General features: G+C 42.0%; 1 long non-coding RNA gene across 1 annotated transcript in view; it reads right to left on the minus strand.

Annotated features, from left to right (window-relative positions):
* Positions 1-5,968: 5,968 nt before the first annotated feature.
* LOC120747329 overlaps positions 5,969-19,151 on the minus strand; it is a 43,684-nt gene continuing 30,501 nt past the window's right edge. The window contains exon 3 of the long non-coding RNA XR_005699091.1: positions 5,969-7,223. This is a non-coding gene — a long non-coding RNA (uncharacterized LOC120747329). The remainder of the gene's footprint in view (positions 7,224-19,151) is intronic.

Below are 19,151 nucleotides of genomic sequence, written 5' to 3' on the forward strand. Positions count from 1 at the left end.
CGGCTGCTTGCACACATGCCCTTGGTTAGGTCGTCTCCTTTCGTAGATTTCCCACAGATTTTTCGGTAACTCAATCTGTCGACAATCAATACGCTGCCCAGAGCCTATTGAATAAATACATTATTCAATTATTTGGAAAACTCTTCACAGCCCACTCCTTTTTCATCTCATTAGACTGCGAAATCTAATGCTGAGCCAATTCGGCATCCTCTCAGTAGTTCTTCAAATGTTTAGGAAATGAACTCTGAAGAAAATGTACTTTAATTAGTTATTAGACCACAATCTCCAATGAACATGACAAGTTTTCAAATGTGAGTCTGCAGCCATGCCCAAGGAGTTTATTCCAGTCAGTCGGACTCAAGCGAGGTAGCAGAGAGGCAGGTGGTTTCTCTTGGTTCTTCAAGGGTCCCACTATGGCCTTAAGGACACAGTCATCCTGGGTTCCCCCATTCTGCAGCACTCCTTCACCTCCTCTCTCTCCTGGATGGCCCGCTGCTCTCCCCCTCCCTCCTCCTCCTCTTCCTCCTCCTCCTCCTCTTCTTGGGCCTTTGATCAAAGCTGGCCTCTCTGCCACAGCTGCCCATCAGGGGGCTCCTCACCCTCACCTACAACAACACTGCCTGCTGGGCGCCCTTCTCTGATGCACACACAGCCACAAACATACAGGGGCTAATGCAGGAACCCACACACAGATTCACACACAGATCAGGCCTGACCCCCACACTCCCAAAAAAATATTATTAATCTCTAAGGACAAAGCAAAGCAGATGAAACCTCGGACACAAAGGTAAAGATAAAAAAAGAAAAGAAAGAAACGTTAACTTATTTGTGCAAAAACACACAGGAGTATATGTAAAAATGAGCCATGTGTGTTTGCATGTGTGAGTATGCTCAAAGTTTCCAAAAGGCTTCTCAAATTCACACAGGTTCATTTGTTTTTGCAGAGTGAAAGAGACAGGGAATGTTACCCAGAGTACATGCTATGCTTTGAAAGGGCAAACACATTATGTGCTGGGAGCTGCATTTTCTACATACAAACAGACACCAGAACAAACAAGCGCCACAGCTTGCTTGCATATGTAAAACTGTACTTGGGTCCACCTGTAAGCTTTTATCTGAAGGTCTGGTACCCAAGTTACTTCCTCTTCTGTACTTGACCTCAAAGTTCCTCTCATCTGGCATGTCTACACCCAATTACAGACACAAGAAAGGCTTTGGTCTGCCTTCCAGTGGCACTGAGAGCATTCTGGTACATAATTTTTATAATCTCTTATGTTCCACTCATCGTGGTGGCAAATGTTAGTTGACTTCTTTTGTCTTTCTCCATGGTGAGCTGTTGGTTTCTTTTTGAAAACCCACAGTTCTTCTCCAGAACTGGAAGTAATCCTGTTGAAACATCTGGTGATGACTCAGTCGGCATATCAGATACACATCACATGTGATTCATTATCCTGAGGTTGGCCTGTCCCGGGCAAATTGGACTTTGTATATTTTCAGACGGTCCCATACATATACATGGGACCCGGCTGTGATGACACATCGGCCCGATGAAAGTGTTTCCAGTGTTTGTGTCCCAGTTCAAAGAGGTTGATGGGAACCTCCGCTGCTGATGTGACACAGGAAGCACCTTGGGCCAACCCTCTCCACCCTCACCTGCGCCCCGAAAGCCCCTGTCACACTGTTAGCCCAACAGTGCTGGGGTCAATTAACTAATTAAGTGCCAATTAAAGCATTAACTGTTTCCCAGAGGTTGTGAGGTAGCACGGGGGTGGGACATTGAGCAGGTGGCCACGGGGCTGAACAAGTATGAAAGGGTTTCATTTCCAAAAACACAATGACAAAGAAGAAGAAGCTTGGCTACTGGAGCAAGAATAGTAATCAGTGTATTTATCCTGCTGTCCGTGCATAATTAAATGAAACAGACTTTTTTCCAAGTCTGTTTTTTTGTTCGATTATTAGCTCAGAAGCCAATGATGATATGAAATTTACCAACTTATTCTAGAAGTAAATGAATTGAACATTTTGCAGTTGCCATCAGCGGTTTTGTTGATGGATGTTTAATCAGCAGCAGCAAAATTCTGAATGGTTTTCTGTCCCCCTGCATCCAGTCACGTGACAGTCCCAAGAAGTTAAAGGCAAACACGTAAATTAATTATATTTATCTTCCTGCTAGTGTCTGGGTTACTCTTACTGGGTAAAGTCCACCCATCTGGAACTTCACGCAGGTTAAAATACACAAAATTTCAGGACACTATTTAATATGACTCTGGCTGAGTTATGCCTCACAAAGACACAACTACTGTAAGACCTCAGGCTCTCTGTTGAATACACTGTTCTCTGTGTGATTTTCTTCCCCCCTTCATTGACCCCATGCTGGTAGTATGGTCTGCGCTTAAACCTTAAACAGTCAAAGTTGAAGGGGGAATAGAAAGTCAGTGAGGTAAAAAGCACTAAAGACGATATCCATACTTCTTCCGAGGGGTGAATGTACAGGATGCAGAGCGGATACATAAGTAGCGGTGCATGTCCATGTAAAGCTCCCCTGTAGAGTTGTGGTCAATTTGCTCTTGGTTTGCTCAGTTTAGCATGTAATTTAAAACTGGAATTAAGTAAATGATAACATGAATCTAATCCTCACTCACTTCCTTGTAGGTTAGAACAGTAATTTTATGGTTGTTTTCAACTTTTATTTTCAAGAAAATCTACCTAATATATTGACTTAAAAGTGAATTAATCTTTTCTACTTTGCAAATGGGATACTGCTCCCTAGACAATGATTTTCTGTTTAAAAGGCCCAGGCTCAAATCTTGTGTGTTACCTATACATCCCTCCGAGCAGCTGTCATGCAATTCCTTTACCCGCTCCCAGCGAGCATGTGTAAGGGTTAGCGCCTTGGCGCTGCTCGCTCCCCACAGGCTTAGTTATTGGACGTTTTTCCTCCACATTTAGGACCAACAGGCTGTGTCCCTGGCTCCCCCTCACTCTGTGTTTACCCAGGCGGGGCGCCACCTCCCTTTCAGCAGGTTCACGTGGAGTTCTGGGGTTTCAACTGGCCAAGTGAAGTCTGTGTCAAGAAATCCCATCATCATGACATGGAAGAGAGGTTAGCAAGAATCACTGTGCTGCTGCACAGAGCAAGACAGTTAAATAAAGTCTGCTCTTATTGTGGGTACCTAACAGGCAGTTTCACTGATCGCTAGGAGGAATGCAGGGCATTAGTCAGCTAATACGAAAAGGGCAAATGAAATGGCTCAGAATAAAAATATTATCAGAGATTGTGGTAACTAAATGATGCTGTTCTTGCTGACTGGGCAGGTTAAGTTTTAAGATGTAATCCATCTCACATTTTAGGCATTTTAGTGTGACAGAGGATAATTAATGTGAGGCAAAAGTTTTCATAAGCCCTGCGGCTTCCAAGGCATTCGTACAAGTGTTATGTGAGACAAGAGGAGAGGGAAAAAGACACCATGGGAGTGAAGACTGTGAAGAGGAGTGATACAGAAAGGAGGAAGACAAGGAGTCGGGTGGAATGTCCAAGAAAACAGAAGACAACACAAGAGACTGCAACTGTTGGATATTATCATCCTTTTGCAGCAGCAAAAAAAATTCCTGCAATGCAAATAAGCATGCACAAGCACATACATGCACGAACGGACAATCCACGGAATGCTGACAGCAACTGGTCCTCATGCGCCTTCAGTGTTGAGAGAGAATCTGAGCAATGGTATAAGGAGGAATTTCAGATCTCTAAAACAATCTTTCACTTTCCTCCTAGTGCAGGAATTTGAGATCTAACCGTTTTGTGAAAGCACTCAACATCTGAGACATATTCATCGACTAACGCGGCTCATATGCTATCGCTATCGTGTATCAGTGCTCCACCTAAACTGAAAACAAGGACAAATGCTTCTGTTCTATATGCTGGGACACAGCAGGTCGCAGGTTAACACTTAAACCAGCAGCCGTTTATGAAATATCGCTCTCCAAACTACAACTCTGTTCTCTCTGTGTCTTTCTTTCTCTATCTCTAATATCTTCTTCACTCAATGTTTCCTCTGGCACTCAGCTTCCCTGTCTGTGTGCATCAACAAACACAAGCGGCGAAACCAGCAACTGTATTAACAGATGGCCAGAGTCAATAAAACACACACAAATCAAGTGCTGGACACATCTGTTGTATGTAGAGTCTGACTAATCTTTCTGTGTGGCTCAACGGGAGTGATGGAATCACAGCAGCTTGGTCAGATTAGAGGGAACGGGGCAGATCACTCAGGGGACAGCAGGCAGCTTTGTAATGGATTGCAGGATGGAGATGAAGTCCGATCGAGGCTTTGGGGGGGGGGACATGTTTTAGTCCGATAAAGTCAGTAGCATACATAGGAAGTAGAAATAAATGGGCCATCGTGGGTTACTGCTGAGGAACTTTTTGTTTTTAGTCGCTGTCACTTAAGCTTTTTGACAGTCAGTGTTATATATGGTTTGGCCCTGAAAGTCTGATTTCATATGGAGTTTAAGGTGTGTACCTGCAGTAGAAGTGTGTCAGCTGTAAGCAGCTGAAACCTGCTCTGCACAGTGAGAACAGACAAAAAGTGATGTAGCAACTGCTACTTACATTTATTAAAAATGCATATGTACTGATTGTGATGAGGGCTGGAGCATAGAGGTTATTTTAATCATTTCTGAGTAACTGAAAGATTTTAACTGGAAAAAAAAAAAAACGATATGAGAAACAAAGTATTAGCCACACTATACATTATTTAAATATAATTTAACTTGCCTGGTGGGAAAATATTAAGATATTGTTCAATAAACTCAGTCACACAGCACTTTTTTTAAGTAAGTGAGACATCCTGAAAAACATAACACAAAAAAAAAAGTTTTGGTTTTTTTTTGGAAACTCATAATAAAAACTTTCATTGATAAATCCCCTCGTAAGTATTTGTACCATCTAAACCAGTGCACTAAAGAGATGTTGCAGATTAAAAAGTTGCTTTCTTTAGTTATCTTCTTTAGCCAGGACATTTTTTTCACAGCCACCAATTACTCAGCTTTTATATGATTCTATTAGTTTTTATTTTATCCGCTCTCTATATATTTTATATAAATAGTGTGTGTGGAATAGGCACAAGCAAGACACCATTTATTGCAGAGATGTCCATTTTACCAACCTCTGCATGCATGATTGGAAGGTCAGATATCACTGGTGAGATTTAATTAGTTATCAGCCATCATGAAAAGGCCAGCATTACTGTAGCTGGAGAGCTCCCGACGCCTGTAATTAGAAGTGCTGCCCAATATTAATCTCTATTTTCCTGAAAAACATTTAACAAAAGCAAAAAACAAATATCAGTTAGCGGCTGAAAAACCATTAATGCTGAAGAAAAACATAAAAAAGGTAATCAGATGAAGCTGATGAGCATTTGGGCTTTGTTAATTCTCAACAAATTATCTAATCCAGATGTTGCACTCTTAGTGTAAACACGGTGCCCTGTAGAATCATAAAACAAATAAGCATGAAAAAGGTTTAAAGTTTCAAACAGAGCCCAACCCCAGACTGAGACCTTTCAACTCCCCCCCAAAAGAAAGAAAAGAAAAGAAAAATCCACACCGCACACTCGGACTTTGTTGCCTTCTTGAAACAGGAAAATGTAAATATGGTAATATTTAGCACGTGTTTTAAAACAGATCAGTTTTCTCAAGCATTGGGGAAGCAGAAAAAGAGAGAGAGAAGACGAGAGCGACAGAGAGAGACTCAGACAGAGAGCAAAAGAAATGAAAAAAGCGGCCCACACACGATAGAAGGCCTCCCCAGAATTGTGTGTGTGTTCCACTCTCTGCGATGTGGACAGGCTGCGGCTTCCTATGTTTGCACACAGTACCACCGAGAGCTCTGGCCCGGTGCTGATGGCCTCAGCGCACTCCAAAACACCAAACTGGATCTGTCACACTGTGAGTCTAGAGAGTCAACAACAACTTAACAATAGGAAAACACCACTCCAATGGGTCATATCATCCGTCTGTGCGCCGCAGCCATTTTTCACGGAGGGAAAATAAGAGGAGGAGGAGAAAGAGAGAGAAAGAGAAAGGGTGAGAGAGCCAGAGGGAGGAGCAGAAATGGGAACATGCTGGACATATGGATGTGTTTAAGGACCACCAGGGAAGGGAAACTTGTGCATTTTCGCATAAAGCCCGATAAACTCCAAATATGTAATTACACGGGGTTTAGGGCTTGTCTGTTGCCGATTCATTCAGGAATTTCTGGTTACGTCTCTCTGAGAGTTCGGGTGTAACAGGGCTCTTTATCGTTCTCAAGTGGCGGATCTGCTCAGCTTTAGTGCAGCCAGGCCTTCCACTCACACTTAGCCCTGGACCTGCTCAGTGTGAGAGTGCCATTGTGCCCCCACCTATTTAACAAGGCGGTGTGTGAAAGAGGAAAGCAGTCAAAAGAAATACCTCCTACTACATAAAAAAGCCAAAGGAGAGGGACCCTCGTAAACTACCTGCGGCACGTTTAAAGATTTCATCACGTAGCAATATTTATAGTTCTTCGATTCCTTGTCAGTGTTTGTAGCCAATTTGTTGTGCTCCAATAAATAGACTAGCTTATTTATCAGCACACCACATGGCAGCCATTTATTGCGCCTAACAAGAGGCAGATGTGTTTTGTATATGTTTTCACATGCAGGTTTGACGCTCTGACAGGCTGAGACAGATAGCCGAGATGTACAACCTCTGTCCTGACTGCAGGAATGGCTGTAAACATTGGCTCTGATTAAACCGGGCAAAACACAAACATGACTCTTTGGCCATCCTTGAGCCTTATTTGTCTTCCCATGACAAAGGTCTTTGAATCATACACGGGGTGCGTCATTTCGACTGCGACCGAGACATGCGAGCGCCCGGGGAGCGTGCACCTTTTCGTCGGCTGCCTGTGAGGCCTGGGTGTGTGTTTCTCTGTGCGTGTGAAATCCACTCCCGAGCGTAAACACAATGTGTGCCTACACTAACTGAGCGAGCATTCAAAAGTGTCTATTTCTTTGTACTGTCTTGTGTTGCGTGTGCGTGTATAATGTGTGTGCGTGTCTGAGTGTTGCCAATTACCCCAGCTATAAATACAAGATCCCCATCCGTCACTGAGTTTCTGGGTGGCTGCAGCGCCGCCATAATTGGTTTCAGATGGTCACCCAGATCTTTCTCTCTCGGCTGCAGCACCATCACACTGGCTGTGTGTGAGAGAAAGCCACAGGGGAGAGCGAGGTGGAGAGTGGAAAAAAAGAAGAGTGACAGGAGTGAATAAATACAGAGGGAGCACAGGAATAAACAAGCAGACACTAAATGTTTCTTTTGTTTCTGAAGTTCTCGTCATCCTGCGTGTGGCGAGCCGGGGAGGGGAAGGAGAATTTAGCTTGTTAACGCAATAAGCGCTCGTGGCTTTTATTTTGGCGTGAGACTGCAGGGATACAATATTTGGATTAGAAACAATAAAACATGGTTATATTTGTTATCAGTTATGAATGCTCATGCAAATACAAAAAGTCAAATATTTGCTGCTTCATGACAGCATTACAGAAACACAAAAATATCATCATTAGTTACATTACTTATCCCTACTTTTATTTTTTCCATGTCTATTTAAGTGTTATTTATGACACCATGTTTGCACTGAAGCACCGCAGCAATTTCCTAATGTTGTAAACCTGCTCAACATTTGGCAATAAACCCCATTCTGATTCTGATTATTGTAAATTATTGCATCACCAGTAAGAACTTTTTAGTTCCAAAAATGTCTATTTAGAATGTATGACTATTGCTTAATGATATTTCTGTGATGTGTGATCTTACCCAAGGAATTAGTTAAACTAGGCTTAACTGTGAGTTCCCAATCTGGTCCCCGAGGACACATAATCAATGGACTTATTAACAATAAATTAGCAGACTAGACCTATTGATTTCCAAAGGAGAGGACATTGTGACTTGGTGACAGCTGGTAAGAGGTTGAGTCTGAAAAGGCTGGATCAAAAAGAATTACAGGCATAAATTGGTCCACTAAATCCAAAGCTTCATTGGCAGAAATTAAGACACGATGATGTCATTGATGGCGTGTCAGAACATTCACCAGCGAGAAATTCATTTTACAGATGGTCCTGTTTTTCTTGTCTTTGTCCCTCCTGCTACGTTAGTATATAATGTCAGTTCAAATGTCCACTTAACAGGACATGTAAACTTAATCTTATGCCTTTGAGATCATTAAGTGAAGGATTTTTAGTGTATTAGCTTGCTAAACGCTTACCCATGTAAAATACATGCGGCATTGTATAGATTACTCATTCCACCTTTAACAAACTCAACTTCTATAAGCTGCGAAACTTCTGTGAAAAAGAATGTGAGAGAATTTCCTTCATTACGAAACTGATTTTCACACAAACACTTTCACACTACTCCCACAGTCCTCTTCTCACTGCACTGCATCTGTGTTGGCCTAAGCTACCTGTTCTCATCACTGCCGTGGGAAAGCAGTTTGAGAGGCATTTTTTTCACCCTCTTTGGTCCGTGCTAATGTGGAGGCGGCTCACCAATTATTACAGACGTTTCTAGTCAGTGAAGCCAAGAGCCTGCGGACACGCAGGAATCCTCCACTCCTATAAATCCATTAAATCCCTCTCATTAGAGCGCGGGCCTCATCACTGCGAGCCGGGATGCGTAGCGGCAGGCGCGTGCTGTTTCTCACACCGGGTGTCAGCCTGCCCTCGTGTGCTCCCTTCACACCACAGTCATTACTGGCTTGCTGGGGCTCTAATTGCCTCACTTTGTTCACAACAACAGCACAACAACGCACGCAACGCTTATTTTAACTCAAACGTGCACTGTAAAGTTAAGTCAAAGTTAATGCATATACAAAGGCCTGCAGTGAAAAAGCCAGAGTAAAATGCAAGCGTCATCATTTAAACATATTAAAGACTAAACAGGAGCAATACTAGTAAATGATCAGTAGCCGACAGCTGGCCAGCATTTCACTGTTCTATTTAGTATAATTACATTATCATGTTGCGTTAGTATATCTTAAGTTTTCCATATAAAAGTGAAGTCCTATTTTTCCTGTAATCCACAGAGGTATATAAAGGAATCAAATGGAAATACTCGTAGTGAATAAAGCAGGTTTGCATGTTTAATTTTAGCTCCACAAAGAAGCTGGCGAGCATTCATTACTTCAGCATACACTTGAAAAGAGGCAAACAAACATTTTCGAAAGCTCAGTCTAGCAGTGGGCTAACATTTACGGTTATTATCACTGATTTGATAAAATGCCCAGCTTTGGGCTACAAAATACATTCTGAAGACTTAAAACGAAAGTTTTTTTTTTCTTTTACGAGGAGCAATAGCAAAGTGAAGTCCAATTCAGTGGAAGGCCAATTTATAATATTATTCTATTTCCCATAATATAGTATGACACACTCTTAGATTTTATTGTTCGACTGGAAAGTGAGTGAAACAGGAAGCTAAAATAACAAACCCCACTTTTGCCAGGGCGAATTTATTGCAATCCAAAACATCCAACAGGATCAGAGCTCCATTTTTGAAAAGGAAAGTGCACAAGTTGTTGGAGCCTCAAACTTGATTTATACATGGGTCTATAAATCACTGTGGCATTTTCAACGGTGTCAGCTGAATCCTGTTTTTCACAGTATTCTCTAGCCCGTCTGTCTACAAGTGATACATCTGTGTCAGAGGGGATTAAGACATCAGAGCCTTTCAAGTTCAGTTTATGATAGAATATTAGAATTTCTGCATTTTAACAAATGGACAAGACCGTTGAAAAGAGTAGGCAAGAGAGAGAGTTTGTGTGGAGGAGGAGAGCTCTACCGTACAGAGTAAGAAGGATACTACTGGAGGATGAAGAGGAGGCAAGGAAAACGAAAGGAGGAAGACTGGGAGGTGAAGGAAAGGGCAGTAGGCACTCATCAGGAGGAGAGCTGAGAGGAGCGGAGGCCACAGCGTGGAGAGCAGGCCCTTGTGTAAATGGAGATGTACTAAACCTTTGCTAACCTGCGTTGCCCAAGATAAAATATTTATATATGCTATTGTGAGACGGAGCGCTGGGATGAGCAGAGCCTTAATTTGTTTTCCTCCAGGGTAAATTAATTCCCTCCCCATCATCAACAGAGTGAACCTGCAGTGATTACTGCCTGGTCTGTCTCTAGCTGCTCCTGGAACAAGCACTTGAGAGATTTTAATGGTCAAAGTCCAACTTGCAATTATACTTCATCTGCTCCATACATTTCCATAGATTAAAGGTGAAGCAGATGTGCTTGAGGTGGATGAATACTGTTTCCTCGCTGCCTTTTCTGCTCTCCTTTAACTTTGTATTCGTTTCCTCTCCAATCAGCGTGTTATTTCTTAACATTCGTTCTTAGGTGTTGATTATGAAAACAGTTTAAAACAGCATACTCACCAATGATTTGAAAAGTGCACACAGTCAACTCTTTATACTTTAGATGTTGGCTACAATATAGTTCCAAGTGGGTATTTATGAGGACATCGCTATAAGCAGTGTATACGTACGCACTGTACAGCACGACTTCTCGACACTGATAGATGTAAAAGCAGCATGCAAAGAGTGGAGGCGAGGGAAAATCTGTGTATGCTAACCATATGTAAAGCACACAGTCAAAGGACACAGAGTGCGAACAACACTGGGAGCCCAGCACAGATTGTCACTGATTGTCATACTATTACAGGCAAATAGCAACACTTGGTCGGCCGTCGACAGGGCATAATCATGTGTGACTAACAGCGATGGAGAGAGCGCTACAAAGGAAAGGCGAGATGGTGGAGGTACAGGCTCTTTGTCTCCCCTGCCATCTTCCTCATCTCTGAGTAGCCTGGAGGACGCACAGAACGGGAGATGATAAAAAGATGGAAGCCACTCAAAGTTCAAGGCAGACATGCCCTTTCATCTATTTCAAGACAATCATGTTGGGTTCTACATGTGCATTACTGCAAACTACCAATCTTTGCTGCCAACAGAAGTAGCCAAAAGCAGCAAGAAGTGAAGAGGTGGTGGCACAACTAACTCCTGCATAATACTTTTCTCTTGCTACTTTGATGGGTCTGGCTGTGGAATAAAAGTTCAAATATATGTAAGACAACACACTATTGTTCTTCTGTTTCAACCCCGTCTCCTTTATATCGCAACAGCAAATGCATTCTGACAGAGACATCAAGCCCACAGAATAGCAATTCCATTTGCAGCAACTAAAGCATGGTTGACATTTTTCATGGTTGTGATTAGGCATTCAAATGAGTTTAAGGGTGAGTATGAGACGGGACATGTTTACTTTATTAACTGAAACCAAAGAGCTTTTGTTGCATAAATCATACCCAGAAGTCAGCACGCATAAACGGGAAAGAAAAAAAAGTAAGCTTGGGAGGAAATTAAAAACACACATACATTAAGTCACTTAAATTCAAATATCTCTGGCTGAGCAGTTACTTTACATGCAAAACGGATTTGTAATAATAAAGTAATTAAGAGCTTGGCCACACTCAAAGTAATTTATGTATTTTGACTTGATCATTTGTAGAAATGTACGTACATGTACATGGAGATTGGAGATGATGTTCCAAGCCCCAGGCCCACAGCAGCAAATTTCATACAGTCTGTGTATTTTAGACATGCGTATCATATGAATTCCCCCCAGCTGCATTTATGACTCTGCCATAGTCCTTGTGTATATATCTTATATCTTATGTCAAGTACAGTGGAGTAATCCACACTTTTCACCCCCTACCTCACAAGCACACAGAAAGGAAGTAGTGGTGATTCAGCAGCTCGGATAAGTCAGGCAACGGGTCAGTTGGGAAGCCAGTAAGTCCACCACAGCCCGTGCAGTCTTTGTCTTGTCCTTTAGCATTTCCTCAACACTGGTGGGCAACCACAGCAAGAAAATTACAACCGCTAAGCCCAATTTCCTCTCATGCACCAAGTAAATGCAAGTCCAATGTTAAGAACGGTTTTGATGTTGCTACATGCAGCAGAACCACAACTGGAACTGATGGACAATTAACTTTAACTGTAATTAACCCCAGTCAGTGCTACTGCTTAATCCTCATTGGAGAAGCAGCCTTTCCTGTGTTACTCATCCCGTGTTACTCATTAAATAACCCTGTACACATATATACACACACACACATACATATATATATATGTGGGGGAGTCAGGAGGCCAGCAGTCAGACAGGACAGAGAGTGCAAAACAGTTCCTGCCACGCAGTCTGATAACGTGTTCATTTCACCCTTACAGTGGAGCAGAAGCCCATGGTTTAATGAATGTAACCTGAGCTCCTTGTTAAACAAACAGGCTGAACCTGTAAGGAAAACCTCCACATCGCCTTTTATTCATCTCTCATTAAAGTTTCTTAGACCTACAGTGAGAGCCAGACGAAACGGCCGCCTTCTATTTCTTTAATCTTTCAATTATAGTTACTGCGTTATTCTGCGTATTTTCATAAAGAAACATTAGAAGCTTGCTGCTGATGGGTTTTGCCCTTTTACAGAATGTGGATGGATAACCTAACTGATAATTTTTGACACGGCTATGGAAGGAAACGCATGCTTGATGTAAAGATTCCAGATAAATGATATACATTCCCTTAATTAACATCTATCTGCCTCATACTTCATCCCGTCTCTCTTCTACCCATAATAGACCGATCTAGTCCAACTCTACAGTCAAGCTACAAATCGTCTTCGAAACTTTTCAAACTTTATATTTTTACCTTTAGTTGACAGTTGACTTTGTTAGTAGGAAAGTGAGAAAGTTTTGCATGGATATACAGCGATAATAAGAAAAGATCTCTGCAGAAACACATTTTTTATTATTATTTTTTAGACGGTTATGTGGCCTATAATGAAAAAAAGATTCACCCTGCCCACCCTCTTAGTATATGCTTTGCCTCAGCTGCCTATCAAAAACCAATATCCTCGAATTTGATGCTAGTGTTGTTGTTTAAAATTAAGAAAGAAGCTGTGTCTAATGCAGTAAGCCAAACCTAGCTGCTGTGAACTCTAACCTCCTTCAACTGATCTCCATCTCCCCCTTGTTCTTCTTCCATCCTCTCTCTTCCCCCAAGAACTCGCTGTCCAATCTGTGCTGCTGAGGCCGAAAAGTAGACCAAGGATTTAGAGACCTAGAAACCCCTTTGTGCCCCCCCTACCCTACCCACTGCACAAATCCCCAATCCCCCAACCAACCCTCCTCTCCCACACCCCTCTTTTTTTTGACTCTCCAGTCATTTTTAAATACAGTAACACAATCTTAGGGAAAGCTGATATAATCTTTTCTAAACTATAAAAGTCAGTCACCCAGAAAAACATCTGCACGGTCAAATTTAAAACAAACTGTCAGAGAGTCCGGTGTCCCCATAAAGAGGGAGTAGAGCAGGAGGAGAGGTGGGGAGGGGTAAATGGTGGAAAATAAAGAGAAAGGGAGTGATTTTTAGGAGGGAGTTTTAGTGCTTTCCACTTGTGTTACTTAAACGCAAAACTCCCTCAGGCTATCCGGATCCTTGCAGGGTAAAGCTAAGGCAACAGCAACGTTACCAATCGTCTTTTATGGCTGCTTGAATTACCAAGTTACTGTCACTGTTTTACAGTCTCTTGACACCTGAGACATCCAAATATGCAAAAGTCCTCACAGCTAACACCTTAACAGGCCCACATTAGTGAAAAATTCACGTTTAGATGAAGCGTACGAAGCGCTGCTGTAGGTAGAATCAGTGCAGGGTAAACATTTAATTAAACTTGCACATTGAAACTTTTATTATCACACAAATGAAGCCGATTTCACTTTTAAAATATGCTTTTGTTAAACTGTACGCCACGCAAAGTGAAAATATAAAACAGTGACTCCCAATTAGAGAAGCCTTATTAATGCAGTTAATAAAAACAATTAATAAAAAGCTGATAAAAACAAAACTGTTATCAGATCACAGAGTGTTTGCAACCGACGCCTCCTCAAACACAACTTGTTAATAGCACTCGGACAACAAACAAGCAGAAAGCAGTAATTGTTGGGTTACACTATGATGTTTTCAATATTCAGAATGTATTTCAGCCAGAATCACACTTTATTTATGAGCCTACGCAGAACAGCAAACTGATCCATGAATTCACGGCACCATCTAACATAATCTGACCATGGACGTCAGGAACAGAAGCTCAACAAAGACTTCAACGTCTTTCTTTCTGATTTATATTTAGCCTTTTTCTCTTTTGTTAAAAATCTATTTCAGTCATAAAATCTAACAGCATCAGTCAGCATGACGGAGAAGCTGAAGACTCCTGTTCACGTCTTTGTTTAATACCAAATATGAAAGAGGAAAAATTCAATAACAGACACTATAGGATTTGGGTGATGTACGTCATTCATGCTTCAAACAATGTAAATTGACCATACAGTTTAAAAAAAGAGAGAGAGAAGAAATCAGAATGGACATATTGTTATTCATCTCAAGGCCTCAAATGTAAACGGGCCTCTACAGAAGGCATTATCCTGGAGTGAGTATAGCTAAACAATCCAACACACTTCAGTCCAATTTCCACGGGTTTTAGGTTAGAATGCCACTGAAGTACACGTTGAACAGGGGGGCACAGTGCCTGCTCTACTCTGCCCCGTCTGTTTTGAGCTGAGTGTTGGATTGGTTTAATTGATTTAATGGGAGAGCATGGAGTCATAGTGGGAGATGGGGAACATGGGATGCTTTAGGGAAGTCAAGTGTGTTGCACTACCTCAACTCGATCTTAGACTGCCTGTGTCAGCTGGCAGAAACAGCCGATGGTGATGATACATGACAGTAAACACAACAGGCGAGTACACACGAGCAGAAAGAGCCACACACGTGAATTTCCTTTCTCACATATAAACACACAGAAATCCATACACACTTGTTCCGAGCCTAGAACATCATGCACCCTGCTAATGGTTTGAATAACACCCAGAGTGGCCTGATAATGCCTTAGTGAGATGTGTTTGTGTGTGTGTGAATGCTGCGTGTTTGTATTCACACACAGTGTGAGGGACACAGTGGCAGAAGCCTGTGCTAATGCCACCCTGAATGGTGTGTCTAATTACTTGGCCTACAGATAGCTTTTAGCTAAATCACCCCGCCTTCTGAAGAGCCAGTATCAACAGTGACAAGGGCCTGGACAATTACATTAGCCCTCTCCCCATCCACCGGGTCCAGCACTAACAATCAGTGTGATTTGCAGCCGCTTCATTGTTGTCATCCCTCTCTCCATGACAATGATGTTTTCCCTGCTGGATAGACAGAGAGACACAGCGAACAACAGAGAGAGAAAAAGGAAAAAGAGAATGCAGAAGAGAGGCCAATATAAGAAGAGAGAGAGAAATAGAGAGGGGAGAGTTGACAGAGAGCTTACTTATGTTAATGTTTGCCCTGCTTGTGTGTTGGCTGCAGCAGAGAGCCGGATAAACCTGGGTGACAGCCGCAAGTGGAGAGAGCTGGTGAATTAATTGATGCTGGAGAGGGGTCTTCTGGATGGATTGCTCACCAGCCCACTGTGCCAAACACCACCACCACACACAGACACACATAAAACCACATTACACCAAGTACAGTAGCCACCCACAGAACAACCCAAGTATCCAAATCACATTACAGCTAAAGTAGAACTTTCATTCGGCTCTACTTAGTCCTCTTGCATCTGCCAACTATAGCGTGAGTGAATGCAGAATACCGTTTCCCAACGTGGATTTTTTACCTCAGACATTCCTCCGGTTTTATTTTCCCTATTTTTCTTTATCTATTTCTCTGACTTGCACATGACTTAACACACACACACACACAACACAAAATAAGCAAAACTATTTTTTTTTAAAAAGCCAGGTACTAACTTCGCAGTGTCTAAATAGGAGGTCTTATGGTTCCTGAGTTCAAGGTCAAATGAAATTTAGCGTTCTAGCTACATCAAACCAGTTGTGCCAGTTTTGAGAACAAAGACTGACACGATTCCTCTGAAAGACCTTTCTTTACTTTCGAAAGCCTTTTTTTTTTCTTTAACCTCCTAGGACCTGGCGTCCACATATGTGGACATCACGTTTTGGGACTAAAATAAAAAATTTTGCTCTACAAGGGCCTGATTTCCACTTACGAGGATATTAGACTGCCACTGTTCTATCGAAATTTAAAACGAATATCCTCTTATGTGGATCTCATTTTTCTCAGAAACAAAAATCAGGTAAAAAAAAAATTATCTGGTAATTCTTTGTTTTTACATTCATCAGGTCCCAATCATGCATGCCACGAAAGAGTTCGGGTCTTAGGGGGTTAAATTAGAACATTTATGATATAACCATGTGTGTCATGATATTGTATTGATGAAGGAACTCAGGCAAAGCATAACTAATGCAAAAATATAATGATCTCATGCTAATAAAACTTCTTGAAAAACAACTGAAAAGGAGAGTTAGAGAACTAGAAAACTCCTGCACTCTTTCATATAGACAGGACTGTGGAGCAAAGTGGTGCCAAATGGGGTTAGATCACTCGACAACAGCCTGTCTCACCCTATTACCCTTTGAGTCTCCCCATACCCCTTTTTGCCCCCCTACCCGTGTTCCTCTGCTCAGGGAGGCGCACTACCAGCTGTAGAACAATGACAACATCACTGGCTCTTATTGGGTGAATGGATACAGAGACAGAAAAGAGCTTGAAAGGGGACAGTAGGTTGCTCTTAATGTTGAGGGATTTTGCAATAGCTGCAAATATCTAAAGATGCACAGTATCATTGTAGTTGAAATCTGTGGCTCAAGCTTAAAGAAAATTTGCACTGCAAATATTTCAGTATCTTGCAGTTTAAGGAAATTACAAAAAGGTTGTTGCTTTGGTGAGCTTTTGTGTTTCTAAGATTTAAGTAGTCATGAGCAGGCTTCTCTATGGAGCTACTGAGTGTTCCCAATGTGCAGAACATAAATTCATAATAAGCACAGCCAGAGCCCAAAAAACCCCCCAAAGTATAGTCACCAACATGGGACATACACGTCACTTCTCCTTGATGTAGATGACATAGATTGGTTCCAGAACCCTTGCTGTGCATTAAACCTAACTGGATGTGACCAGTATTTGGGTTTCTTCCCCGCACCAGAGAGGTGGTATTCACTGCCCCAAAAGCCAGTTTGACTCACTGAGAACTGGACTCCCAAGGCCTTGTCATCTGACTTTATGAATCGCCACCGTTACATGGTGGAAGGATTTATGTGCCTGTCAGATCCCTACATTATAAATTAACTGGCACTTTTCTGCTTTGAGCACTTTCTTGAGTGCTTTCTTACTATTCACCCATTCACGCATACATTCATACAATCTTTTATTTCTAGGTGTGCTTTTTAATGACATTCACATACACTCACACTCTGAGGGATGCATTGGGGATAACTTAGGTTCTGTATCCTGCCCAAGGCTCTTCAAGTTAAAACTCCTCCTGTGTGAGTTGCCTGACTAAGTTCAGCTACATGGGTCTGCCTTCCTGAGGTCCAACCCCTATGGAAGGAGCCATAAGGGTTGGCGGTGGTAGGATAACCAACCTTACTATTTATTTTCAAGAACAATAACACTTAAAAGTGTCTTATAAGTACTACGGTGTATTTTACCATAACAAATACTTCATACGATCAATAACAGACATAAAATGAATGAATGAATGACTGAATGAATGAATGCCCTTTAAGACAATTTTAATTAAACATGAACAGTCACAGTTCAATATGAGCTTTAAGAATTGCACAGCAGCTGTTTTCTACTTGTGAGTCTCTGTGTACATAGCCTGGATGCAGCAGATTGAGGACAAAATGCACAATGAATCAATAAATAAATGAAAATGAATAATCAAGCGTCATTGATACAGGTTGGAGCCTGAGTGGGGTCATTATTTGTGGGCGGATGCAGGTGGGCGGGTGGACAGGATGGGTGGACTAAGAGGAGTTAAAAGTAGAGCGCTTTTGGAAGCACTCTGGATCTCCTGATGTTAAGGAGGTGCTCCCAGAGGTCCGACACAATGGTACCAGTCAACAACAGAAGCTGGCCTGCCTCTTTTTCATGTCTCTCTCTTTCTCACTCTCTCTTAGCCTCAGTGCCTCTTCTCAGTGCCACACAAAAAGCTTGTTGGGGGGGATAGTAAGGTAGACGGGTCGAGAGAGCTGCATGGCATTTTAATGGTGGTGGAGAGAGTGAGAGAGGAGGGGAGGTGGTCGGGTTGGATGGGTTAGAAGCAGAGGATCGCCCCCCACTCACACGCACACCCCTACACACACACATAGCAGTATAGGGGGCTTTTTATCTGAATGATTGCCCTCAATTAGATCCCTGATCAGAGTAGGTGAGAACAGACAGCTATCTGGAGAGGGGAGGGTTGGGGGTTCAAACCAGTAGAAGGCAAGAAGAGTGAGATGGGGCATCAATCAGTAAGGGGAGCTCTTCCTGCTCATGCTGAGGACCAAAAATGAAATGTGTTTGTGGTTTTCAGTTCATAGACACAGAATGAGTAAAGAAAGAAAGAAAAAGAAAAAAACACAATCAATCTGTTTTTGAAAATACTCTTTTTGGGACATTTCACTGCAGAGAAATACAGGACAGTTAGACCACAGGGACAGAAAAAAAAAGACTGAAACGTGCTTTGAGCTTAAAAGCAACAACACATACAATGTTGAGAACAACCACAAGCTGCCACGATGGTGCCAAAACAAACCATTCTGTGTCCTATAAATTACTTTTGTGAAATATACATTTATTTTCCAATAACAACTGAACTGCATGCAAAATAATATTTTTCTTACCTACAATTCGAAGCAGATTAAGCTACAAGCCACGTGACATAATACTGATAGGTAGGGCAATAGTTGTTGCTTTACAGCAAGAAGACGAATCTTCTCCCTGTGCATGCCTGTCTCCTCTGAGGACTCTGGTTTTCTCCTACAGCTTAAATACATGATTGTTGGGATAACAGTTGATTCTAAATTGGCATCTGTTATCCCTGTTATGGACTAGAAACATGTCCAATGTGCACCTCCAACCCCTGGGGTAAGCCCCAGCCCCCCTTTAACCCTACATTAGATATATTAGTTATGGAAAAGGATG

This window comes from Simochromis diagramma, unplaced genomic scaffold (genome assembly GCF_900408965.1).
Source record: "Simochromis diagramma unplaced genomic scaffold, fSimDia1.1 OVJJ01000419.1, whole genome shotgun sequence".
NCBI lineage: Eukaryota > Metazoa > Chordata > Actinopteri > Cichliformes > Cichlidae > Simochromis > Simochromis diagramma.